Source organism: Chelonia mydas, chromosome 3 (assembly GCF_015237465.2).
Source record: "Chelonia mydas isolate rCheMyd1 chromosome 3, rCheMyd1.pri.v2, whole genome shotgun sequence".
Taxonomy (NCBI): Eukaryota; Metazoa; Chordata; order Testudines; family Cheloniidae; genus Chelonia; species Chelonia mydas.
Window position 1 is genome coordinate 34,922,203 of NC_057851.1, and position 27,409 is coordinate 34,949,611.

The 27,409-nt window shown below is 39.9% G+C and overlaps 1 protein-coding gene across 19 annotated transcripts in view; it reads left to right on the plus strand.

Moving 5' to 3' along the window:
• Positions 1 to 27,409, plus strand: part of MYT1L (myelin transcription factor 1 like) — a 387,237-nt gene that overhangs the window by 50,694 nt on the left and 309,134 nt on the right. The window contains exon 1 of one of the 19 annotated variants that reach the window (XM_043542304.1): positions 23,694 to 23,801. The exons of the other annotated variants lie outside the window; for them this stretch is intronic. The gene's annotated coding sequence lies outside the window, so the exon portion shown is untranslated. Of the gene's footprint in view, positions 1 to 23,693; positions 23,802 to 27,409 lie in introns of those variants that run through there. 19 annotated transcript variants of the gene reach the window in all.

Below are 27,409 nucleotides of genomic sequence, written 5' to 3' on the forward strand. Positions count from 1 at the left end.
AAGGGGAAATTCTGAGGCCTTTTAAGTTGAAGCAGGTAGGCAACTGAAGCCTGCATTCTTTTGTAAATTTCAGAGGAAGGCATGAGCTGCAGGAAAGGGTGCTGAGGGCCAGATCCAGCCCATGGGCCATATGTTTGATGCCCCAATATCAAGTGGTATTGCTTGTGGGCAGTGACAGAAAGCACACGGCTAGACAGAACCAAAGCGCTTACCGTGTAAAAAGAAAAAATTATACATTCCCCACAAATAAAGCACTGGCTACCAAAAGATGGATTTATCACCAAGTGGTACAGTTTTCTTCTTCTTCACTTCAACATTGCTTCTAAATTTAAACAAATATATTTGAGTGCTGAATTGACACTGATCAGCTCCATGGAATAAGTGAGTTTTGAAGCTATGTGTAAACAAATGTTGATTACAGTTTCTGATTCCTAATGCTCTTCGGGCCAAATTCTACCCGGATTAAAACTCTGTTTAACCCCACTGACTTGCATGAGGTTGCCCACAGTGCAACTGAGAGCAGAATGTCTCTCTTACTATTTAACTACCCTATCCCTGCTTTTGCAATATTAGTGAACAAATTCAACTCCATTGAAAGCAGTGAAGCAAAATCGGTGTTCTTGTTTCTCTTCTGTGAATTGGTCCCTTCTGTGGTTTTATAAACCTGGGCAAACCTTTTCTTGATCCAAAACATATTGGGAGAACTGAATTAGGGTAACTGAGAGCAGAACTTTGATTATCATTTGGAAATTTTATATATAAAATATGGAAATATAGGAAATTATAAAGGGTAGAACAAATCAGGGAGGCAGAGCAGAGATATACCTAAAGGAGGCAGGCTTGTTTGGTCTAGAGGGCTTTTGTTGTCCAATAATTCCTTTATTCCTTATGAAGGAAAGCCAGGTTTATCCAGACTTGTTATACCATTCATAGCTAGCTGAATTCAATTCCAACTATTGACCTTTCAGTGACATTAAAGATCCAACATTAAAGACCAGATTCACTAAAACACTGATGCTGATTCTCTGATGCCACTCATGCTGATTCACCAAGACACACCATTCATGCTGAAAATAGAATATAGAATCTCCCCCCCCCCCCCTCCAAATCACTGATTTCTTTCCTATCCTCTATTTCAATTCCATATGTAGAGGGCTTTCAGGTTTGAAAGTTTAAATCTTCTGGGATCAAACAAAGTCTAAGGGATGAATTCTTAATTCTTAGTTCCACGCTCCAGCCAAGCAGCATTGATCAGATTAATCGCAGATGTGGGTCTGACTCCCCAGATACCAAGTTGGGAATGTTCCCCCTGTGTATGTATTTCAGAGTATGTTTCACTTGCCCCCTATTAAGAGTTATTTCAGCCATTTCACTAAATCCTGGTATTTCAGAAGGAATGAGATATATCATATAGCTCCCACATGCAAAGGCATACATATTTGCACACAATAACAGACTAACAAGTGTAAAATCATCTAGGTGTCTGTTTTACACATTATTTACATGCATAAACCCCATGATCATTATTACATAGTACCTGTGGTGTATGAGGTGTATTAGAAGCAGTCAAATAGGTACATCTTTCTGTTGTTGCGAAATTTACTTTTTTACTGAAATATGGAGATTTAGCTGCTTCATTATGGCAGTACTTGCTCATTACTCCATCAATATGGTTTATTTCTAAGCTATTGCATTTGTAGAATATTTCTGGACTAGTGAGTAAAATCTCATACAACTTTCACATAATACAGTTATCATGACACAATGGGGCTCAATCATTTGCTCGTGCTTAAATTTGGAAGAATCAAAAAGAAAATGGCAGCATGGCACCATATTGGAACTCGGGAAGCTTGTGCTGTCTTAAAGCTCTTAGTGGCTGCCTGACCTCGGACAAGGGACATAACTGTTCTGTAATTCACTATCCCTCACTGTAAGATGGGGCTAATAATACTTCACACGAGTACTAAAACACGGGGTTAATTATGGTTATCTGCTTTTGTTAAGCACTTTGGATGAGAAGCGCTGTATAAGTGCTAAATAATATTCTTGTACTTATTTACTGTTCAGAAATATTTGCTCTGACAAGTATTCCCCTTCTTTGGGAGAAAAGGCTTTTTTCTCAATGGAGTGTGCGGTGTATTGAGAATGAAGCCATACGGCTACAATATATTACTACACTTGTCACAGTTACAACAGCATTTAGTAATGAATTACATCCTAAGTCACTACTGAATACAAACTGGGATGAGTTTCATATAAGCTCCCCAAACACAGAATTCAACAGAAAAGTCTGTCTCTGTTTCAGGCAAGGCTGGGCTCCTGTCAAGTGTGTGAAAGCTCTTTCTAAGCTGAGAATGAATATGTGGATGGCCAGTTGTAAACGTGTAAATCGTTACTCTAGAGAGAATTTTTGTTCTTAGCTGAACCAAACACACCCACCCACGTACAACAATTAAAAGGAAAAATTAAAGTCCTTTGAGGACTGAAATGAAAGTGGCTGCTTTTGAAAAACCCTTCTAAAGGATGAAAAGGAAAGAGGTGATAATTATTTTTTTAAATTGTACCGACAGTGTTAGGCTGCCAAATGACACAAAAGCCCAGCGAGAGAGAGAGAATGAGCGAGTGCATATGCACGCATCCATATATATATACATACATACATACGTGCACGCGCACACACAGTTAGGAGGGGGAAGGAAAAGTGTCTTTCTAGAATGGCTGCCTCAGTCTGCCATGACTAGCTCTTTTATAATTTAATCAATATCCAGATTTCTTATCTATAAGAAAGGAATAAACCGTCAACATGGAGACGCCAGATAGTCAATATGTAAATATTTCTCCTCGGGTAGAATAGCTGTAGTGGCTGAGCAGACACCACATCCCAAATGAAGTGAAATCCTTCATAGATTAATGAAATAATCAGGGTGGACTAAAATATTGAAAAGCTCATGACTAGAATGAGAAATTCAGGTTAAAAAATGTAAGTAGCGATAAGACCTATTCTGTCAAAGAAGCACGTCTGTAGCCTTTAGTTCCTCAAAATAATGTATTTGTGGATAATTGCACCAACAGTGCAGAACTATATGATAAAATTAGTTTCTGAAGTGACTTTTCAATTTATACCATATGTACATGGGGTGCGTGTGTGTGTTTCATTGTAGTCACCTTCAAAAATCTTTTCAGTTGTCTTTGTAACTAAACAGCATTACTGGAATATTCACTATGTTCCCTAGATAAAGTGTAAAGAATATTTCAAATAGTACAGTAACACTACATAACCACCAGTATAATTGGAACTCTTTTTAATGGTGACCACTGTGTGTATATATGCACATAGTTCCCCATGATTTTTAGAAAAAGATTAATATATCTTTGCAGTGTAATATTGGTGCAAGCTTAATAACAATTAAAATTCACCTGTTACATTAAAGCTTGCAGGCCCAGCTGCTCCTCTAGAGGCACTGTGCCCTTGGGTTATGAGTTCTTCCTATGTCAGGATCCTAAAGTCTTAAGGGGTTATCTGTGCTGCAGATGTCTCACTTCTTTGGTCTTTAGCTTAATGAGTCTCTGTAGACTGAGTTTCCCCATGACTCTGCCTGTCTCCTGAAGAGTGGAATTCCCAAAACAACACCTGCTGCAGTCCCTTGGTCAAGGCTTCTCCCCTCAGCCCTTTCTTACTCTTCCACCCTCATCCAAGTAGGACCATGTAAGAAGCCTCCCAATTCAGGGCTTTTCTTTTCCAGGCTGGATTTCAGAAGCTTCCCCTCCTCCCTGCAGGGTCTATGTCACAGTTCTACCTCCTTCTGCTTATAGAAGTTGGTTTCCTAATAATTCCACTCCCAAAGCAATCCATTTGGGTGCAAGGAAAGAGCTTAGCTCTGACCAAAGCTGCAGGGCTCAAGGCCTAATGGAAAGATAGAAATGGATCTTTCAGGGTCTTTTGGAAAATGTTAATTGTTAGATACATTCAGTAAAGGTATGCTATACCCAAACAGAAGTTATGGGCTTGGTGCACGAATCACTGGATCAGGTTCTGTGGCTTGTGTTAGGCAGGAGGTCAGTCTAGATGATCATAATGGTTCTTTCTGGCCTTAATATTTATTAGTCTCCAACAACAGGAAGTGGTGAGACAGCATCAGAGGAAGTAACCTACTTGGTAGGAACAAGAGGACTTTCTCTAGCAGCTGAACATATAACCATGAAATAAAAGTAAAATGCTAACATTGTAAATGCAGAGGAGGGAGAGGAGTTGTTTAGGGTGATCCAAAGGAATAAAACTAAGGGCTTGTGTGAACTGCCCTGCAGTTCAGACCACATGGGTGGGAATAGCAGTGCACAACCAAAAGTTCTGCACTGTAACTCCTCTGTGTGCATGCCGTTGGCGTGAACTAAAAGGTTCCTAGTTTGCGTTAACATAGTCCTCTTTAAACAGGATCGCCCTAATGCGAACTAGGAACCTTTTAGTTTGTGCCTGTAGCATCCAAACGGGGGAGTTATAGCACAGCACTTTGGTGTTTGCTGCTGTTCCCACCTCCATGATCCAAACTGCAAAGCAGTGGAAACATAGCCTTTGTAATAGCATAAAGTTAAGGAAAAATTAGGAGGAGGAAATATTTCTCAACAGACCTATTTGAATTTAAACTGAGTAATAGTCTTCTAAAGGAAAAGGTGGAATTGCTAACAGGCCATTTAAAATTGGGCTGGTGAAATGAAGGGGAAATATAGGATAGAGCTTTGCTTTGGCAGTGGGATGGAGCTTTCATCTAATAAATCTTTTTCCATCTCTAGTTTATATAATAGTATTGGTGGAAAAGCCTGAGATGTGAAAAATATAGAAAAAAATTGAAAAGACTTTCATGAAAATCTATATCCACAATATTTTGGGGTTAACATATGTCACAACATATGATTGACAGAGTATACGTCCAACAGCCGCCCATTCCCATCAACATTAATTGTGATTGTCAAGGATTTTCAGGTATTACCAAATTTTCATCCCTTGAGTTTCACTTTGAATTTTGGATTTGAATGAACCCAAAAGCTTAAAGTGAGAGGTCTGAGTTTCACTTGCTTTTATTTCGAAACAACGTACAATTGCAAATTTCACAATTTAAATGAAAAACTTTTTGCCGGCCCAAGTTAGCTCAAAATTGGACACAGGTTTGCTTGAAGCATCATGAACATTAGCAGACATTTCAATGAACATGGTCTGAGTTCCAACTTTCTAATGAAACCCAAAGCCAAGGGAGTGTTGCATGTTTTCAAGTTACCTTCAAAATTGTGAACAATTGTGCTTGTGGACCAGTCTACAGAAAACTCTTGAAAAATTTTAGTACAAAATTGCATCACTAGAATTTCCTCCTTCAACAAGAGAGTGTTAATTAAAATTAGCTTTAAACTGCATATTAAAAACTGTGTTGTATGTTTCTTTAAGATGGTAATTTTCTGTATGACCTAGTTAATAACATTGAGAGGGAGCACTCAAGCTCTCCTTTAAAAACATAACCTGTTGATGACCCCAGCAGTTAGGAGTTGATCAAATTCCTTGACTGGAATTATTTTTCTATCTGACCAGAGGTGGAAGAGGAAGGCAGCAGTGTTGTGGGAGGTAAAGGGCTCTAATTCAGCTGGAGATGAGATACTTCCTTGGCTGTGAAGCCCAGAATGCCTGCAGAGCTTCGGAGATCCAGCAGTCATGGAGATAATTTATTCATAGACTTGGTAGATCGAATGAAGGAAAATACAACACAAAGTGACTTTTTGTAAATTCGTATTTTTCTCTGATCTTCACAGTTTTCCTGTCGATATACATTTTGTATTATGGGTTTCTTTGAACAGGCATGAGTTGTTTACAGGAAATAGGCTTTTGTGTTTGGAAGCCTCCAGACCATTTCTCCCATTGCTTCCTCTTTCCAATGATGGTGACAATGTTCCCTTAGTGCTGCCTTTCGGTTTCTAGAAATGTGTATGGATTTGTTCCTTAGCACAGAACTTCCCAATTTTTATTAAGATTGAACTAGGAATATGCTTCAGGGACAAAATGGCTCTCCAAATATATCTGCCTTAAAAAAAAAAGAAAAAAAAGTCATAATTAATCATGTGCACTCTTATTAGAATTACAGAATGAGGTGCAATAGCTGAAACAGAAGAAGGATTCAGTAAACCAGGTGGCTTACTATCAGTTCATTTCTACAGAAAGCAGGATGTGAGGCTAGTCTTCTTTTTCACCAGACAGACACGGAACTCAATCTATAGATCAGGACTTTTCAATACTTATAAATGACTATCTCCCTCCCATCGTAGTACTCCATACTTACATGATGGGGGACTGTATCTTGGGAATTGGTGACTCTGAAAAAGACTTGGGGTCATAGTGACTAATCTGCTGAACTTTAGCTTCTAGTGTGACACCATGGCGAAAAGGGCTAATATGATCTTTGGATACCTAAACAGGGGAATATCGAATAGGAGTGGGGAAGTTACGTTACTTCATTATTTGGCACTGATGCGACTGCTACTGGTATTCTGTGGACAGTTCTGGTGTCTACAATTCAAGAAAAAGGTTGATCAATTCAAGAGGGTTCGGAGAAGATCCACAACAATGACTAAAGGATTTGAAAACATGCCTATAATGACGGATTCAAGAAGCTTCATATTTTTATCTTAAAAAAGAGAAGATTAAGGGGCAGTCTATAAGTACCTACATAGGGTACAAAAATTTGATGTTAGCCTCTTGGGATTAGCAGACAAATGTATAACAAGATCCAATGGCTGGAAGCTGACACTAGACAAATTCAGACTGGAAATAAGGTCCACATTTTTAACAGTGAAGGTAATTAACCATTGGAATAACATATCAAGGGTTGTAGTGAATTTGCTGTCACTGACAAATTTTAAATCAAGCTTTTCTAACAGATATGCTCTAGTTCAAACAGGAATTAATTCAGGGAAATCCTATGGCCTCAGTTATACAGGAAGTTAGACTAGATGATCACTGTTGTCCCTTCTGGCTTTGTAACCTATGGGAAAAAAAAATCTATGAATTTATCTTGTGCTGCTTATAACTGAAGTGGAAAGAGACCAAAGGGTTAATCCTACACCACTGAGGTCAAAGGGAGTATTGATTCAATGAGACCAGTTTTGGGCCCCAGTTCTTTGGTGATACTGAATAGAAATTTCTCTATACGCAGTTGGATTAGTTGGAGACGTAAACAAATCTGAAACTTTGCATAGGAAGTTGGGCTCTTTTTGGTTCCATTTTTAACATATCATTGGCTTTGCAAACTGCATCCACATTTCACAACTATTCTATAATTTCAGGGAGTAAATATATAATCTGCCTTGTTTGTATATGCAACATTGCCCTCTACTGGATGGAATAGGCCAGACTTGCTTATCTTTTGAGAGACATTGGTCTCTTCTTCCTTGGCTTATCAGGTCTGTTGCTCCCTTTACCATCCCATGTCATGGAGAGCTCCACTATTATTGCGGTAGCACCTAGGGATTTCAGTCAGGAATCAAGCCTGTGACTTGCCAGCTTCCTCCAAGTTAGGTGGGCTCATATTGGAAGATACCCAATCCCATTTCCCCCCACACACATACTTACAAATACGCCCTCTGCTTCACTGAACTCAGAGGGCTCTGCTGAAATGAATCTCTGTGTTTCTCTGCTGCCAGTCTTCCCCTATAGCTAGTCCCCCTCTAAGTGCAGTCTTGCTCCCGTCTCCCATTTATTCTCCATTAGAGCTGGTTGAAAATTTTCTGATGAAACATTTTTTCTATCAGATAATGCCAACTAGTTGAAACTGAAACTATTTGTGAGAAAGGGTCAGGTTTGATGAATCTCTTGACTTGAAAAATATTTGAAACTGCCTCTTTTTCAACATTTTTTAAATGAAAATTTTTGGGTTTTTAGTTCAAAATTACTTTTAGTCCTGAAATTTTACTTAATTCATACTAAGAATGAAGGCAAAAAAATAAGGTTGAAATTTAAAGGAGATATGTTGAAATTATTGAAACAAAACATTTTAATTGATCCAATCCATTTTTTTAAATTATTATTGGTTTGTGAAATTTTTCAAGATTTCAACTTTTTGTCCCAGTTCAAGATGGGGAAAGTGTTTGAAACCTCAACAATTCTCACAAGACAGGAAAGCCACTGCTTGTCCAGCTCTACTCTCCATCATGTAAACCTGTCATCTGAATAGTGCTTGAGCTAGGTGAGGCTACTGTTGGCATAGCTATATGGTACTTTGACTTTTGAGATGTTCAAACATTTATTTTCCTTTTAACATTATCTTATAATTTCCTGACTTTCTGGTGTGTGTTTGTTCTAACCTGTGTTCTTCTATTCTTCCTTTTAAATTGGAAATGGTTTCTCAGCCTTCACTTCAACTTAACAAATTTTGATATGAGTATTTTTGTATGTGTTGCCTCTGTTGGTTAAGTGAATGATGCTCTACTTGTTTAGCTCACCAATTCAAGTAGTAAGGGGATTAAAATATAAGGACTGCATTCAAACAATAAGGTAGATGGATCTTGTAACTCTTTGAGACAATTCTCCTGTTAGAAGGGTGACTGTTAGAGAGAAAGAGAGAGTTAGTTAGAAATTCTGAGACGCAAACCTCTCTGGATATGTCTACACTGCAATTAAACACCCACAGCTGTCCCGTGCTAGCTGATTTGGGCTTGCGGGGCTTGGATTACAGGGCTGTTTAATTGTGGTGTAGATGTTCCAGGTTGGGCTGCAGCCTGAGCTCTGGGTTCCTCCCACCTCGCAGGGTCCTAGAATCTGGGCTCCCGGCTGAGCCGGGACATCTACATTGCAATTAAACAGCCAAGCAGTCCAAGCCCCGGGAGCCCAAGTCAGCTGGCATAGGCCAGGTGCGGGTTTTTAACTGCAGTTTGTCTTCTTATAAGTAACTATGGCTAATGTACCCAATCAGGATCTGAGAGAGATTCCCAATTCCTGAAGCAAATAGATATGCAGTTTGCTGAAAACCATGGTACCTGTGACACGGTTACAGATTTGTGCCAGAAAACACAGGCCTTTGCTCAGTCAGCTAAAGAAGCAGATCCATTTATGCAGCAGGTAGTAAAATGGGTCCATTCTTAATCAGAAGAGGAGCCTACAATGTGAGCACATAAGAAGATTTAACATATTACATATAATAAAGAACACATACATCTAATAAGCCCTGGTCTATGCTACAAACGTATGTAGGTATAACTCTGTCAGTCAGGGGTATGGAAAATCCACGTCGACAGTGCTATGTCGACAGGAGGGCTTCTCCCTTCAACATAGCTACTGCTCCCTCGGCCCGCGCCGCTTCCAGCAGCTCCCATTGGCCTGGAGCAGCGAACCGCGGCCACTAGGAGCCGTGATCGGCTGAACCTGCGGACATGGCAGGTAAACAAACCGTCCTGGTGCGCCGGGGCTTTCCCTGCACAAGCGGCGGAACAAGTTTGGGAACCACTGCACTACAGAGATGAAGCTGCGCCATTACAGAGCTGTATGTGTAGACAAGCCCTAAGTCTGTATATTATATATGCCTGTTAATTTCTGCTTATGTCTAAGGGTTTTTGGTGTTGCTTTCATATATGTATATATGGCATTCACAGCTATATGTATTGTAAACTCAGTTACTGTGTAAGTACATATACAGATAGTAGCCAATTTGGCAAGGTACACAGCAATGCGTGCCCATATTTTCAAGAGCAGGACTGAGACCCAAGGCTGTTGAATAAACCAAACATACACATCTAAACTGAAATATATTTGAGGAATGTCTGTGTACTGTAAACACAATAAATATTTATGACACTTCATAGATACTTGAAGTTTAAAGCAGAGAAGAGAAATTTTAAGTACTTAAAGTAGCTCTTAAAGTTTTTTCATATTCACGCCAACTCTTTAATTTTCATCACTCTGCAGACTTGTAGGCTGACGTTGTGTACTTCAGTTTGTCTGTTAAAACTGCTCTTCAAATAATTAAAATTCCAGATTTCTGTCCCATGGTTTTCAGTACATCAAAGAAAAATGTTTGCTAGTATTGAGACAGTTCAGTACATTCTTTAGTTCATGTTGGCATAATGAATTAAGAAGTGCTTCTAGATGGTGGTCTATACTGACTAATATATATTTAGTTAGGGCAAACTTCTACCTCCTTTACTCACTTTTGAGCTGGATTCCAATACTCTTTACCTGGTTGAGTTGCTCCTTACTACTAGGTGGTGTTAACTGCGTATAAGGTATCAGAATCTGGCCCTTGATAGTACCTTACTCAGTGACTAGTTCCACTGACTTCACTGGGATGAGGTACTATGCAATGTGTCGCTTTTTCTTTCTCCTTTTTTTGGCTGAAAAATGGAGATTTGGGTCAACCAGAATGTTTCACGAATTCATGTCAAATTCACTGAATTGTTTCAATTAAAAACACCACCATCACCACAACAAAAAGACTGATTTTTAAAAAACAAACAAACAAACAAACAACCCCCAACTTTTTACTCCAATTTTATTTTTAGAACAGTAAATAAATAAGGAAACCCTCTCAAACAAAAGGAAACATTTCCTTTGGGGGTTGAGTCAACCATTTTGGATGACCCAAAACAAACTTTCTTTTTTACTTTTTGGCTCACTGAGAAATTTGAAAAATGTTCATGTTGGGCTGACCTGAAATTATTTTTTTTTTTTTTCATTTTTGTTTTCAGAATGGCTGGCACACTGAAAGATCGGTTATTCACACAGCTCTACTGTTAACCCACCCCCTGCCTGTCACCCAGGATATGGGAGTCCACACAGTGCAATAAGGGAGGCTTTTATATGTGTGCCTGAACCAGAGGTCACCACTGTGCCCCCCAAAAGCCCCACTTTTGTTGTAGGTGCCTGAAGCTAAATCAGCCCTTTAATTTTTGTATTTTGTTTCATGAATCTGGGAGAGAACCCTGGCTGCCAACATTAAAAAAACAAAACAAAGGCCAAAGACCTGCCATCCTTCTTCCTTCGAAAATCACACTGAAACCACTGAGCATTTTGTCTGAGTAAGATTGCAGGATCAGGCCCAAGAAAAGACTCACGTTTAGCATTTATCTGGTGCATTTAATCTTCAAAAGACTTTGCAAACATTTACTAATTAATCCTCACAACACCTCTTAGGAATTAGATAAATATTATATATGTACATGCACAAAAGATGTAGTATTGATGTATTCTGAATTTCTCTTAGTAATCCAGACTTCCGATAATACCCTTGTGCATAATTTTCTCCCTTTGCTAATGTTACCCTGCATGCAGTATCTTTGATAGGTTCTGGCATTCAGACTCTGGCTGTCTATTTATTTATTTATTTATTTATTTATTTACTTATTTATTTATACATCTATATTTGTTGTCCCAATGCCTCCTTTTTAATTGCATTCCCCTTCCCCCTGCAGAGAACTATTGCTGACACCAATATCAGTTGGTGATGCTGGGCAGTGCTATTATAGCAGGATTCCCTACTGTGTAACTCTGGGTTTGAACCATTATCTAGGAACCTGGAATGCTGACTCTGTTGAAACAGACAGATATTTAGAGATATTTAATACCCTCCCTAGCTCTACAGAGGCAACTGTAGCCAGCAAAGGGGGTTATGATCATCGCTAGGGCAAAGCTCGCTAAAGCAGGTCTAGAATCTGAAAAGCTAGGCTTTTGTTTTATTGTTAAAGTGGCCTTGCATACAGATTTTCTGAATGGATATTACAATACAACATGGTTTATCTCTGTGTCATGAGATAAAGAGAAGGGAACATTTGAAGGAGGCTGTGAGCTGGTGTGCTAATGTGACAGTGACCCCTCTGGAGACCGCTTGGTCTGGCCTGGCCGTCAGTCAGCTCCTCTGGCCAGAGTTCCTGCGGTAGTCCCAGTTCTGGACTATAAAGAGTATTTGTCTCAGTCCTGCGGGGGTACGTGTTTCCTCTTGTACTTGGCAGAGTTAGCTGGTCCTGGTCCTCACGGGGTCTAGAAACCCCTTTGGTCCATAAGTATCTGAGGGAGCAGTATGGGAACCAAAGCCCACGTACTCCACTGGGTTCCAGCTCAGGACCCTTAAACCAGGCAGGCAGAATCAAGCCTTCACACCTCCGCCTGCTGTACCCTGAGCTCCTTTCTACCTCTCTTGGTGCTGTGGGATTCTTCAGCCTGTAGATCCAGTCATCCTTCCTGGTTTTTTTTCTCCTTGTGCAGCCTCTTACTGGCTTGTAGGCAGAACTTTCCTTCTCCAGCCTGCTTGGCCCTCTGCTTCTCAGCTCTTTTACCTCTCCCTCTGCTATGAGGTGGCCAGTCAAGCACTGGCTGGTGGTTCCTGCATTAACTCCTTGGTTGCTAGGCCAGCATGAGTGTCTGTACCCGGCATGACAGAGGGATTTAAGGAGGGATTGATTCAAGGAGAGGAGGGGACAGGAGAAGTTACAGTAACATGAAGCAGCACAAGTTAAAAGGCAACTCCTAACTGAGAAATAGGATTTAGACATTTTAGATATAATATGCATAAGCAAGAAAAAATGTGCTTTGTGAAGAACATAAAGTTGTTTACGGACATCATGGGCTATGTGTTCAGCTCTGGCAGTTACTCTTGGTCTAATGCTTTTGTGCAAGCAAGAATTATGTTACTAAGGTGAAACAAACATGGCCAAACCTTCAGCACATGTTTGCACACGCTAAGTACAGATGCAAATATAAGCACATGTGTTTCTGCAAATGTACAAGGTAGAGGCCAGGTTTCAAATGTATCCCCAAGTATTTATCGCTTAATGAGAGAGTAGATTCATAGTAGTTAGGCATGAAAATGATCTAATGGATCACTGAGGTTTTTTTCCCTGGAAGGTAAATCTCCATCTTCCGGTTGTGCTACCTATTGAGCTCATACATGTATATCTAACTATAATGAAATCTCAGTAGCTTATCTTGAGTTTTTGGCATTTATTAACCATTCAGCACAATAAAGGAGGATGCTAGAAGAGACTAACTAAAACAGATGGTTTTTGTGTCCGTGTTGGGGTGTTTTTTTCTGTGTGCATCAAAATGAGCTTCCCATTTCACAACTGAATTTTTTTTTTCAACACAGAGAGAGAGAGACAGGAAAAGAAACTTTTTGATTTCTGTAAAGATTCTAATCTGTCACTGCTGGTACATCCCTTGTGATACTCCATGATAGTAAATATACCACATTTCCCTCATCATGCCACTTCAGTGCCCTAGTCTTTCAACTGCACCATTCTCTCTAAAGCAGTGGTGCCCAAACTTTTCCTGTCACGCTGCCCCTTGCCAGTAATGGAATCCGTCTGTGTCCCCCCCCAACCCATTACTGCACTGTTGGCTCAGCAGAGGAGCTTAGGCTGAAGGCCGTGCTGGGGGCTGAACTAGGGGTGAGGGAGGAGCTGGCCTGGGGGCGGAGAGGGAATGAGGCAGAGCTGGGCTGGGGAGCAAGGGGTGGAATGGAGCGGTGGCTGGGGCCAGAGCTGGGTTGGGGGCAGAGCTGACCTGGGTGATGCTTGCTCCTCGACCCCTGGCCTGGGCCTCACCCACATGCCCCCCAGAACATTTGGGGACCACTGCCCTAACTCTAATAGTGAGAGCAAGTGTATCTTGGAATAGCTACATTGAAGATATAGGTTGGCACATCACACCTACCAATCACATTTTCCCCTTGTTCCTGTGCAGTTGTCTACTCTACCCTGGCCTGTTACTTCACTTGGTTCCATTATTTCAGAATTTCAGGTTCAAAGCTTGCCCCCTTTAAATTATTTTGTCTACTACTCTTTACAGATTACAGAACTTTTTTGTTCCTATAAACTTGCCAGTAGCATCTATAAAACATGTCCCCTTTTTTAAATATTATTTTTTTGTAAATCAGAGAAAATATATATGAATAAAATATGAATCAAAAATAAAATAAAAATAATTGCCTTAAGAAATAAGGAAGTACAGCTGTCCCTCACAAGCAGTGTAAAATGCGATTTAAGAAATCTTGAAGTGGTGTCTCTAAATAATTTAATCTATAATATGGAAAACAATTTTAATCCACCAAGTTTGAAATAGTTATACAGCTACGAGAGTATCCCCTGAGGGGAAAGAGTGGAAATGTCTTGGAAATTAATAAATCCTGTCAATTTTCTTGAAAACGTTGTTTCCAAATGTTAATGCCTATGAAAGGTCCTAGATGGGCAGCACCACACATGTAAATTCTCTGTATATCTGCAGAATGGGTACAGCAAGAAGAAAGGTAGGTAAGATTTTCCACACTGCCCTTTGGATACAAATCCACCCTGACATGGGAGGTCTGTCCACAGGGCTAGGTTGCTAGTGAATGCATTGACTGTTTGCAAATAAAGATTTTTAAAAGTGACTCAGTACGAGTCAGTAAATTCAATGACAATAACAATGGCAAAATAACTTAGCAAAATATTTCCCACACCATTTGATACTTTACAGTGGGCTAGATCAATCCCAGACCTTGTGAGTGTTCACCAGAAGAGGGAAAGGAGCAACGATCTCTCTTGCAAGTGCCAAGGGAACAACTTCAGTTCTCACACTCAGGAGAGCACAGGACTTCTCTGTCATCACTACCAAGGGTACAAGGCATCCCAAAGAAGGGAGGCAGGCTGGGAAAGAGGCAGTGCCATGCCCATTCTGTCACTCACCCTCAGCGGGGCAGCTTTCAAAAGGATGATGCTGATCATGCATTCTCCCTGCATGCGAGAGGACCTTGCGAGGGATTTTTGCTTGCTGATGCAAAATCTCTCATGGAATTCCTCCGGTGCTTGCAGGCTATAGTGCAAAGCACAAAATGTGGTCTAATGTATAACATGGATTTTATGGCAGCAAACACTAGGATATGAACACTTATTACCTTAAGCAGGAGTTGCACCGATCTAAAATTGGTTAGAAATATTATTTTCCTGTCTGGAAGATCTGAGTACTTTCAACACATACATTGGATGTAGAGGACACAATTTAGGCCACCTGTAAACACGAAAGTCATCCCATGAAGTCAATGGGAATTGTGGCCCCTTCTGTTGGGTCAGAATTTGGTTGGATGTGTCTGAAAGTTTTGTCAGCTTAAAAAGTTAGAGTTTCAGTATAAAATGGCAACACTGTAGTTGGCCTGTCTGTGGAAGCCAGTGCTAACAGGAGTGCAAATTAGTGCCATTTGTGATGGATGTTTTTAGTGATGTGTGCACAGCACTTTGCTGGGAACCAGACTGAGACTACCAAATCATTTTCCTTTCAGTAGGCCATTGAACAGTCATCAGATGCTAACAACATTTGATCGTTAGCGACCTGGTCTATGTTTGAATCAGTGACCTGGAGGAGATAGGCCTATTATTAATCCCCTGGGATGATCGTTCTCTGCAATTATAGTAAATTTTCAATTGTGATACACTGAGAAAATTCATTGTTGCATGGCCATCAAACGCATACTTCCACTTACATAATGGCATATAATGATAGTGTCCTAGGTGTAATATGAAGCATCTACAAAGTTATACTAGCTGCCAAGAGTTCTTTTCTTAATACTTCTACTTCACTGGTTTCTATGTACACAGAAATACACACACCAATATCCTCTGCTAGATAGAATGAGACCTGCTCAAAAGTTACCAATTTTGTAACTGTCTCACCCTCTAGTGGCTTGTCTGAAAACAGAATGTGAGCCATACTTAAAGAGAGAGCTGTTTTTGGAGTAGTAAATTTGGACTTTTCGTTCCTTGTGTGTTTAGCTGGCAGCTGTGGTGTCTGTATGTCACATTGGTGCCTGAGTGATCTGAGCTCCTGTGAACCCCAGACGTTCTTCATTGCCCTTGATGGGGTGGGGAGGAGTATGTAGTATGCTGTCCATTGGGCAGGTTGCCAATTTCTACAACATATCATCTGTCCTGCTCAAAAGTTTATACATTTAAGCATTGGAAAGGAGCAGGTCTACTATTATTGAGCCCACCAGAGATTCTCCTGGACAGGCCTGAGTTTTTGAATTAGGGCCATTAATTTTATTCCCCTGCAGCAAGTACAGTTATGATTAAGTGGCAACTGTAGTGTCAATATAAAGTTGTGCCCAGGATTGCTAGACACTGTCTTATGTTTCTTTACTTCACTCGAGCTATGTTTTTTGTCACACTGATAAAAAGATGCTCTGCTTAATAAGAGGCACTACAGGTCTTACAAGGTAGCTGGGGACCTCAGAATAGCAACATGCAGGCAAAGGTAAGAAATCACATGTGCATTAAGCACTGACCCTTCAGCATCCCAGGCTCACTTTGGCATGCCCATGAAAATGTGCTCGAGTTTTTTTTCACCTACAATGAATTGCAGGAGTAATATTTAATAACTAACTGATGGTAGATAAAAATCAGGTAGCTAATATGCATGTAACTACTGACCTTTGCAGATAGAGTCCCATTTTGTGCAGCGGTAATTTTTGCTTGAAACGGAGAGGCTGTGCTGCAGCTGGTCTTAAAATATGTCCCTAGTGGCATAGGCAAAATTAGGGGTGGTATGATATAATTGAATGACTTTTATCCCATTGTTCACTCATGCATCTATTAGTGAGGTATTGTTTTCCTTTCAATGTTGCTAGAGTTGATTAGGTGAACACATCTAGTAAGTCAGACCTCACATTTAAAGAGCATTGCCAAATTTTCTGGAGACCCCCCCTCCCAGATTTTGGCAGAAACTAACCAGAACCAAAGATCAGCAGATTCTCATAAGAACACCCAAATGTCACAATGCCACTTTCCTAGGAAATACAGTAGGTGAATAGATTTTTACACTCCCCTTCTACACTTTTGATCAATCAAGGCCATGTTTATTCTTTTTCTTTTCCTGCAATTAGCTCTAGAGATATTTAAGCAAGTAATCATCTAAACCTCTGAGTTCAGAAAAGGGAAAAAGATCCTGTAAGATTTTAAAATTAGGAACTGTATTCATATCAAGATCCTCACAAGTATTTCCATGCCCTCTGTTTTCACCCTGTCTTCCCCACCCGCCTTTCCACATCTCCTCCCCAGATAACACTGGGACAATCTTTTGCACTAATCAGATAAGCAGACAGGAGTTTCAAGTTTTCTGAAGGGAATTGTTCATAAAAGCCAGGTTTTTGCTTTACTTCTATTGGGATTTACTGTCAGGAAGCAGTAGGGAAATGCTCATTAAAATGAAAAACTAGTTGCAGTAATTTAAAGCATATGCAAGAATTGCTGTGTATTGCAGAAGATAATGATGTTTGAAATATTAGCGTTAAAGTATTTGAGTCCTCACTATACTGTTGTCTCCCAAGTGTTGAGCTATGGCTGGAAAGAGGGTCTTGTGTAGCAGACACAAAAGAAATTATGTTCCTTTTAATTTGTTTTAGATAGATCTCTATCTTCTGAGAGCATTTTGGATATAACTAGCACAGATTAGGCTATGAAATGATTTACCATGTGTTTTGCTAATGCAGATCCTAACAGCTGTGAATAAAATGTGAATTTTCAAAAGCTGTAAATGGAACTGGAAAAAAAGCAGGGGCGGAAATGTGTCTCCTTCCAGAAAGAAATCCTGTTTAGAATATGGGAACTGGTCTCTGGTTTAGGAAAATTAGGGCACTAAAGGTGAGACAGCTGGCTTGTTACTAATAATAGTTGTGTTGTAACCAGAGCTTCCTTGATTCATTCAGGAATTTTCAGAAGCTGTGATGACATATTGAATCTATTTGCATCACAAATTCAATTTCAATATTCATACAAATAGAGCGATTACTCTGTCTCTGAAGAACTTGATTTGTCTTCCTGTCTGCGTGCAGCAAAAAGCATTCACAGCTTAGCTTTCGGGATGCTGCACTGGAAGATTTTAATCGTCAATAAAGGAAGCACTCATTATGGAAAATGTGAAAGTGACTAGAATAGTTGTGGGCACAAAATTTCCTATTTGAGGTTGGAGCTCATTAGAAACGTTGTCCTTTAAGAGGTGACTGTAGCAGTAGGGTGTGTGGGGTGATTTTGACTGACAGGATTCACTCACCCCAGTTAATCAAACTATATCAGCCAGGCGAAGAGGAAGAGAAGAAAGGCAAAGGAGCAAGTCACTGGTGTGGGTCACTGGCTCTGGGATGCAGAGCTACAATGGCAGCTTTGGTGCAGAGGTGACACAAGATAAGTGGCAAGTTCAGGAGGTGGGGGATCTTGCAGGAGAAAGGGAGGCCTGCAGCAGCAGCAGAGTCAGACACCTTAGAGAAAAAAGAGGGGGCCTGAATCAAACAAATGTGCCTGAAGAGGAGGGGGGCGGGGGGGGGGGAGAGAGAGACATACACGAGGCTCTGGAGGAGAGACAGTTCATTGAAAAGGGAGACACAGAGGGCAAGGGCCTGAAGGAGAAAGAAAGGGGGTGGGAAGGACAGCAGCAGAGAGGAAGGGGGAGGTGTGCTTGTTACTGAGCAAGAAGACAGAAGGTTCATCAGAACCAAAAGGAATGATATAGAGCCAGAGACATTTTATCTGATGATGCCTCAGATTTAAATTCATTTATTAATTCTGGGGGGGAGGGGAGTTCCCACATTCTACAATTCTCCTTAAGCAGCATTTTAGGAGCTCTCATGTATTTGCAAAACCTCAGGATCATTTTTTTAAAAATATCCATTGAATGTTTGTCAGCACAGATTCCCACACTCTGTGCTATCCTAGTACCTGATGTGGTTAAGTTCAGTAAGATCTTGTAGCTCCAGAGTCTGGTTTTATCCACTATAATGTTTTGTAACTTGTATTTATTTTTATTCGTGTGAATGCTTATATTTTCAACATGCTGTATGCTAGCTCAATATTATTACTGTAACCTCTGTCCTCCTCCTCCTCCCACCCTCTTTTTGTTGTGGTATTATCCCCTTTACCACATAGGACCAGATGCTCCAAAGAGTTTAGCATCCAGGGCCATTTCATTTCAGCCCCTAAATGAAATGATCATTAATGCCTGTGTTCTTTTGAACCTTTGGCTCATCATGTCTACATTAGATTGTAAGAGCTTAGAGGTCAGGATCTTGTTGTGACGTTCCCCTCTGATGTTGTCTGGACCGGTGATCAGCTAGGTCATTCCGATCCCTGACTCTGGGAGCCAGCCTTACCCTGCTCTGCTGTGAGAACCCCTACTCCTGAGCTGTTCACGCACAGCTTCTGGCCTGTAAGCTGCTCCTTGGATTCTGCAACCAAATTACACTAGTCAATATCTCCGGTTGCAGCCACAACCCTAGGAACCTCTGTCCAGTTATGCTGGATGCTGCAAGCTTTTATGAGTTCATCAGTTTAACAAAGAAATTGATATGTATCAGGCTTGTTATCCCAAGGGTAGTTTCTGACACGCTTCAAACCAAATGCACTGCTTCAGGTAGAATAAACAAACAAATCTATTAACTACAAAGATAGATTTTAAGTGATTATAAGCCAAAGCATAACAAGTCAGATTTGGTCAAATGAAATAAAAGCAAAATTCATTCTAAGCTGTGTGACTGCTTGGTGACTTACTTTGTTCAGTGGTGTTCTGAAACCACTTAAATCTCACTTTTTATACTTAATAAAATCACTGAAAAGAAAAGGAGGACTTGTCACCTTAGTCTCTAAGGTGCCACAAGTCCTCCTTTTCTTTTTGCAGATACAGACTAACATAGCTGCTACTCTGAAATAAAATCACTGTTGTTTATTAATAAACCCAGAGTAAGTGATTAATACCTTGGGGAACAAACAGCTGTGCATATCTCTCTGTCACTGTTATAGAGAGTGGACAATTTATGAATTTACCCTGTATAAGCTTTATGAATTTATAAGAGTAAAATGGATTTATTTGGGGTTTGCATCCCACTGGGAACTGGGTGTCTGGGTGCTGGAGACAGGTAACCTGCTGAGCTGTTCAGTTAAGTCTGCAGCTTTGGGGGTGTGGACCCGTCTGTGTTGCAACAGGCTAGAGTGTCTGGCTCAACAAGACAGGGTTCTGGAATTCCCAAGCTGTCAGGGAAAACGGGCTCAGAGGTAATTTCAGCACCATCAGGTGACAGTCCCAAGGGGATCTCTGTGACCGAACCTGTCACAAGCTGATCTTAACACTTTCAATGCCCTTACAAACTTAGATGCTTTTCACCACAGGCTGGCTGGTTGCTCTTCAGCCAGGCTCTCCCATTTGATCAGTGCTTCAGTTGCTTGGTGTGGTGTCTGTAGATGTAGGTGGAAGAGAGAGGAAGAGCATGGCAAAGTCTCTCCCTTTTATCACATTCTTTCTTCCTCCAGGTTTTGCCCTCCCCCCCCGCTTTAGAGTCAGGTGAGCATTACCTCATCCCAGTCCCAAACTGACCAAAGGAAGGGGAGTGACTCACTTGAGAGTCCAACAGATCCTTTGTTGTTGCCTAGGCCAGTTTCCTTTGTTCCTGTGAGGCTGGGTTGGGTTTATCCCATACATGCCCTGATGAGGTGTGAACTGCCTCTCTGCTCTTGGAGAGTTTTTTCCTGGGCTTGCTTTAAGACACATTTTCAGCCTCATAACTATATACATGAAACCTATAACATTTCTGTAACGATTACTATAATATCACTATAACAACAATGCTCAGTGCATCATAAGCCTTCCGAAGACACTCGACATGACAAACTTTGCATTAGATATAATCATATTATAAGGATGAACATGGGGGTGCTGGTTGTTCCCCTGAGGTACAGAACGTCACACTTGTCATCTTAATTGTTTTATGAGGACCCTAGCTAACTTCTGAGTGCTGTTTAAAGGTAGCAACACTCAAAACTTTTCCTGTGTGTAACTTGGAAAACGGAACAGCCAGATCTTGTGACACCACTGCTGTTTCTAGGTTTTGCTGTTGCTAAATTCAAAGCAGACTTTGCTACTCGCTACAAAAATATTGAGACTCCCTTATTTTTCAAGGAATTGAAATACCATAGATAATTTTAAGGCCTGGCTTGACAAAGCCCTGGCTGGGATGATTTAGTTGGAGTTGGTCCTGCTTTGAGCAGGGGGTTGGACTAGATGACCTCCTGAGGTCTCTTCCAACCGTAATCTTCAATGATTCTATGATTGTATGAATAGCCATGTGCTATGGGCTCCTGATAAGCATTCATTAACGTAGTGAAAATTTTGCTTACACATTGCCAAAAGACTGTACCTAGGTCACTTAACCTGCTTGACTACACTGATAACTTAAGCCAAATTTTCAAAATGGCCTCAGCAATGCCTCTAACCTTTCACCTGCAATCGTTTGCTCAAGATGTTGAATCTGATAGTATATATTTGTAGTGCACCCAGTTCTCTCACTGCACTCAACAGGAGTGCAAAACTAGATGTCACTTTTGAAAACAGCCTTTGCAATTTTACAGAATTTCAGCTTCTGTAAATTTATATTTTCAGTTATTATGTAAAAAGTATGGAGAGAGACGTTTATTTTATTTTCCAAAATATACAGATTTTACCATATAATTTGATGTGTTTTAAGCTGTGTGTAATTTAAATAGCATCCAGGATGAATTTTCTGTTGTTCTGTTTAGGTCAAATCTATCACTGTCTTCTTAACTGAGGCAGAGCTCCCACTGGCTACAAGATACCGGAGATAGAGTAAAGTCTTCAGGTTGCTGGCCTTGATGGGTTGTTTGTTATTCCTTTACTCCACATACAGCTTGAAATAAGTGATGTGACACAGCAGCTGCTACAGCATCAGAGCGCCCTTCTGCATAGTGGGAGTCAAGGTCAGGGAAACATGGCTCTGGCAAGGGAGGCACGCAAACCTGCTCTAACTCATCCCAGATCTAGTCCCCGAGTTTCTATCCTGCCTCCCAGGAGGCATCCATATGTTATGTACACAATCAATTCCAGTTTGATATAGGTGTGGATAGGGCCTGTTCCTGGGAAATACTGAGCACCACCACAAGCATTAAGGCAATGAGAGTAGAGGTACTCCATCATCTTCAGACTAGCTGATGGTAAGCCTTAAGAAGAGTTAGGCAGTTTACAGTACCTAAGGATTTGATTTAGGGCTGTCAAATTATTTGAAAAAAAATCACAATTAAAAAAATATTAAATTAAAAAAAAGTCATAATCGCAGTTTTAGTTGCACTGTTAAACAATAATAGAATGCCAATTTAAATGACAACATGGAATACAAAATGCACAGTGCTCACTTTATATTATTTTTACATATTTTATTTTATTACAAATATTTGCACTGTAGAAAGATAAGAGTATTTTTCAATTCACCTCATACAAGCACTGTAGTGCAATCTCTTTATCATGAAAGTGCAACTTACAAATGTAGAATTTTTTTTTTTACGTACCTGCACTCAAAAACAAAACAATGTAAAACTTTAGAGCCTACAAGTCCACTCAGTCCTACTTCTTGTTCAGCCAATCACTAAGACAAACAAGTTTGTTTACATATACGGGACATGATGCTGCCCACTTATTTACAATGTCACCTGAAAGTGAGAACAGGCGCTCATATGGCACTGTTGTAATATTAAATGAGCACTGTACACTTTGTATTTTGTGCTGTAATTGAAATCAACGTATTAGAAAATGTAGGAAAAAAGATCCAAAATATTTATAATAAATTTAAATTAGTATTCTATTATTGTTTAATAGTGTGAATAAAACTGCTATTAATCATGACTTTTTTTTTAATCTAGTTAATTTGTTTTGCATTAATCACTTAAGTTAACTGCGATTAATTGACAACCCTAGTTTGGTTGGATCCACTCCATGCAGGGATAGTGGAATGCCAGCCCTGTTGAAGCCATTTACAATAAACCACATGACTTGAACAGAGGAACATTAGAAGTTTCTACATTTTAAAGTACCCTGGAATTTTAAATGTAGGCCCAAATATTTTATGAGACAAAACAGATCTCTAAAACAAAGACAAAATATCTCCTTGTCTTTTTGGGGAAATTACTCCAAATGTAATAAGAATTAAATGTGATTTTCGAATTTAACAAGTGAGTTTAAAAAATAAAAAGGGATTTCTTACTTGCAACTACTGTACAAGCCTAAAAAATTTTGGAAGCTCTAAACAGGATCATTTTGTCAGGGAGATGGGGGGGGGGGGGAATGGGACACCCTTAATTACAGTGAAATACTGGGAGAATTTTCAGGAAAGAGACAGTGAGGGAAAATGATACTTTTTTTTTTTTAAGCAAAAGGTGCAAGAGACTGGCCTTCCTAAAAGGGCATGGTTGGCATGTGCATATGAGATGTATTCTCTAGGGCTGGATGGGTCAGTGATACTCTTTGACAATGAATGATTCACTCTCATTTGGTCCTTCCTTCTTGTTTCCCACAGTACCCTCCCAATGCCTGCTTCTCTCTCAGGGTTCCATCTCTCTGTTTGCTTATGGTTACAGTGCGAGAATATATTCTGGGCCTCTGTTAGTGCATATGAGAATAATATTAGATTAAAAAAAGGAGCCTAAACTCAGCCTCTTTGAGACAGGGGGACTAGCACTTGAATAATATGAATGCGTAGGTTGAAAGGTACCTACGGTCGTGTCTTGTCGTTTGTAGGGCTGCTGTTAGATTGTGTGATTTCTCAGGACATCTCATATCAGCTTGCATTAACGCAGGCTCCATTATGCATGTGGATGAGGTGACTGCATGATAACACCACAAGTAATGCAGATCACGACTGTATGTTCACAGGATATCACCTCTTCTTCCTGTAAGAATGCGTAAACACAGAGCGCTCAAGAGGGATTTACACAGGAACTTTTTCTCAAGCACATAACAATATACAAATATCTCAGGATCAAAGGTAAGTCAAAGAAAAATGGCATTGAGTAGAATAAGTCAGCTCAGCTTGCAGCCTAACTCTCTGACAGACCCACAGGCAACTTCAGAGCTGTCAGCTTCACTGCCTATGGAGTCCACCAAGGAGCCAGATGCAGCCGCTGGAAGAGTATTTTTCACCGCTTGGCATCTGGGTTCTGTGATGGCCTTGTGTGTCATGTGTCCGAGCAGGAGCTCTTACTCTGTTGCGGAAGATCGACACAAAGGAAATTAGGATTTTCCTGTATTAATAGTGATCAAAATTCATTTGCCAATTTATTTTTAAAGTCAGGTTTTACCTGCCAATATTAAACAACAGCTAAAATATTGTAAGAAAAACAAACCAGCAGCTTTGCTTCAGTAAGAACACACCTTTAAATAGTGTTTGTTTTTGGATTCTCACAGTCAGTGATTTTCTGAGCAAAGTGAGATTGTGTGTGTGTGTGAGGGGTTAGCACAACATGTAGGAAATTACACGGATGATATCTTTGTATGCATCCGTGCATAGCTGCAGTCTAGGCATAAAGTTTATTCACTCGCCTTCTACCATGATGATTGATGTTACTGGTGCTAATAAAAAATACACCTAAATGCTCTTTCACTTGGCCATTAAATCCCTGAGCATCACACTTAAAATGTACCCCTGCAATGCTTAGGTAGTTGATAAACTGAAATACTGTGATGCTATTATAACTAGAAATTGAGGTGATGTAATTCTTCTTTAACCCCTGTTTCTTTCAAATCACAAAATTAACTAACATAAATAAACAAATTCCAGTTTTTAATTTCACAGTTTTTCTCAATCTTCCATACACTGGGAATATCTTAGTGGTTTTCCAACAATCGGAAAACTACTGATCGATCATTACTTACATGAGATGCTGAACTAGAGTTACTAAGCCCTATTGACTAGTTAGCCTGAAATTAATACTACATTGTAATAGGAAAAACAAAGAAAAATGTATCTGGTTTTTGAGTATCATCTCAGGCAAAGTAAAAATAATGGCTAGACTCGCTATGGTGACAGGTTGTTTGCTTGGTTGGTTGTTTGATTTTTAACTCAGAAAGACACTAATTTGTGGGGCTACATTTTTTAAAAAAACCATGGCCTCTAATTTGAGGAGAAATCCTGAAATCCATATTCTGACCCAATTTCCTTTGAAGTCAGTGTAATCCAGGGCCTGAGTAAAGATGACTGGGCTTAACCTTTGTGCATACAGTCATTTGCAGGTGCAACAGAGCACTATGGTGGACAGCCATTACTCAGGCTTATGAGCACTTATTCACATGAGTAGTTCACTTCAAATCAGTGGGACTACTCAGGTTGAGAATGTGCTCACCAACAACAGGTGAAATTCACTCCTGAGCAGAGGGCTAGCACGAGACCAATGCCTCACTGAAGTCCCACATAAGCCTTTAAATTGCACATGTGAATGCTGTTTAGACAAGAAAACCTGTAATTTGAGCAAGAAAATTTGTCACTTATGATCAAAAATTACCATGTGTGTGCAGAATAGCTTCCTCAGACGGAGAGGGTCCTTTGAAAAAATTGCCCATCTAATCCCATTTGTTTCCAGAAGCTGGCTTCATAAATTTGATTTATTTTCTATGAAAACAAGGTATGATTACTTTATTTTGCTGACTCCTGAGTGATTGGAGAAGCACTTATCACATTTCAAAAGGAATTAATACACTACTTCAATAGTTTTTTTCTAATTCAGTTTCTTTAAGTCTTTAAACATGGACAACCTTCAAAATGTAAAGTATCAGCTCTTTACTCTAAAATAGCTACAGAGGAGGAGAAAAAAAACAGTGGCTAAAGTGGCACTGGCAAGATATATTTCATAATGTTTCTCCTTATTTATGAACACATCAGAAATTGAGAGCTGTCTTCATTCTGAAAGGTTTTTCAAATGCTGGTTTCCTTTGGTAGGTTTGCTATAATTTCTGGATAACCCACACTGTTCTGTGGATTTATATATTTAGGGATTGTTGGATTGGGAGATAAATAGGGAAGAGAACTGAAACATTTGTTTGGGGACTGCGGGAGAGGGAGAAATGTAATGAAATAATTACATAATTTTACAAAGGAGTAGAAAACAGATCTGGAAACAGAGATCCGGGGTGGAATCCTCGCTCCACTGAAATAAGTCTAGTTCAGTTCCCTGTCTGGAGCTAGTTTTTCATGTAGGTTAGTGCTACAGGTATTTGATCTTGTATAGGTCCCGATTCAACTCCCATGGCAACCTTTCCACTGACTTTAATGGGAATTGGATCAGGCCCATAGAGACTGTCCCTTCTTTACCTCCCTGGGAAGATCATTCCATCACCAAATAAATAAAATTATGGGTCAAGACAACTTTGAGAGGGTTCCCTGTAACAGTAGCTAGTGGAATCAGTGAATATTAACCCCTGTCAGGGGACCTTTTGTAACCCTGCCCCATATGAAATGATTGGAGTCAGGAAATGAAGTTCAGTCTCTTATCAGTACTCTTGTGTAACACACTGATACTAAATAGTGTCAAAAGTAAATTAAATCTTTCCCAAAAATGGAGTAAATGAAGCCACCTGAATCCCTCGCTCTGGAAGGGAACTTGGCAGAGAATTGGAGACAGCAGTTTCAGTGCTTACAGATTTTTCTGGTAGCAAATGGCATTGCAGGGAAATCATAGATGGTTATCCTGTCCCCGGCTACCTGTGACAGTCATGTGTGTTACACTATCATTGTATCTGTTTAAATAATTGTGGAATTCTGATGTTCATGGAAGGATCTCCCAAATCTTTCTAGGCACTTCTCTTGATATTGAAAAATATAGGAGTGTGTTTTAAGAGAGGGAGGTAAAATCATGGTCATGGGGATGGTTGGTATATGTTAATCTTACTCTGTGTGTGTGTGTGTGTGTGTGTATGTGTAAAATGAAATAAAAATATTAAAAAAAAACATTGAGATTAGAGATTCCCCTGAATGTTAAGAAGGGGACCCATCTCAGGTAAAAGAGAACATTTGATACTTGAACTTTTATCTGCCCTCGAGGGAGCCACTGTGTATTTGAGATTTTTTCCCAGAGGTTTCATCTCTGAAAGTCCCTGCTATAGGGACTGATGTTACAACATCAAAGATGCTGGCTAGCTGGCTCTGACACATCATTCCCAGCAGGTAACCCCATCCAGGGTTTGTAGTTTGGAGAATGATGTCATATCACAGTGGGTTAGCAGTAAGTAAGGCCGAGTGAATTATTTTAGGCAGTTTGCTTGCTCAAAAACGCAGTTTAGGGTTGACCAAAACTATTCATGAATTCAAGTCGAATTCAGCAAATAGATTTAGCCAAAAAACAAACAAAAATTATTGAGAGAAAATTTTGAGGAAAAAAATGAACAGATTTTATTTTGACCTTTTTCAAGGGAAACATTTTTGTCTTTTAGTTTTGAAATGACATTTCATTTTTAAATTTAGCTACATTAAAAAAATTACCCCCCAGAAAATAACAGAAAATGGGGGAAAAAAACAAAAACAAAACCCCAAAACTTTGTGTCAACCACTTTGAACTGAAAAATCAATTATTCGCTCAACTCTAATTAGCAGGTCATTAGTTA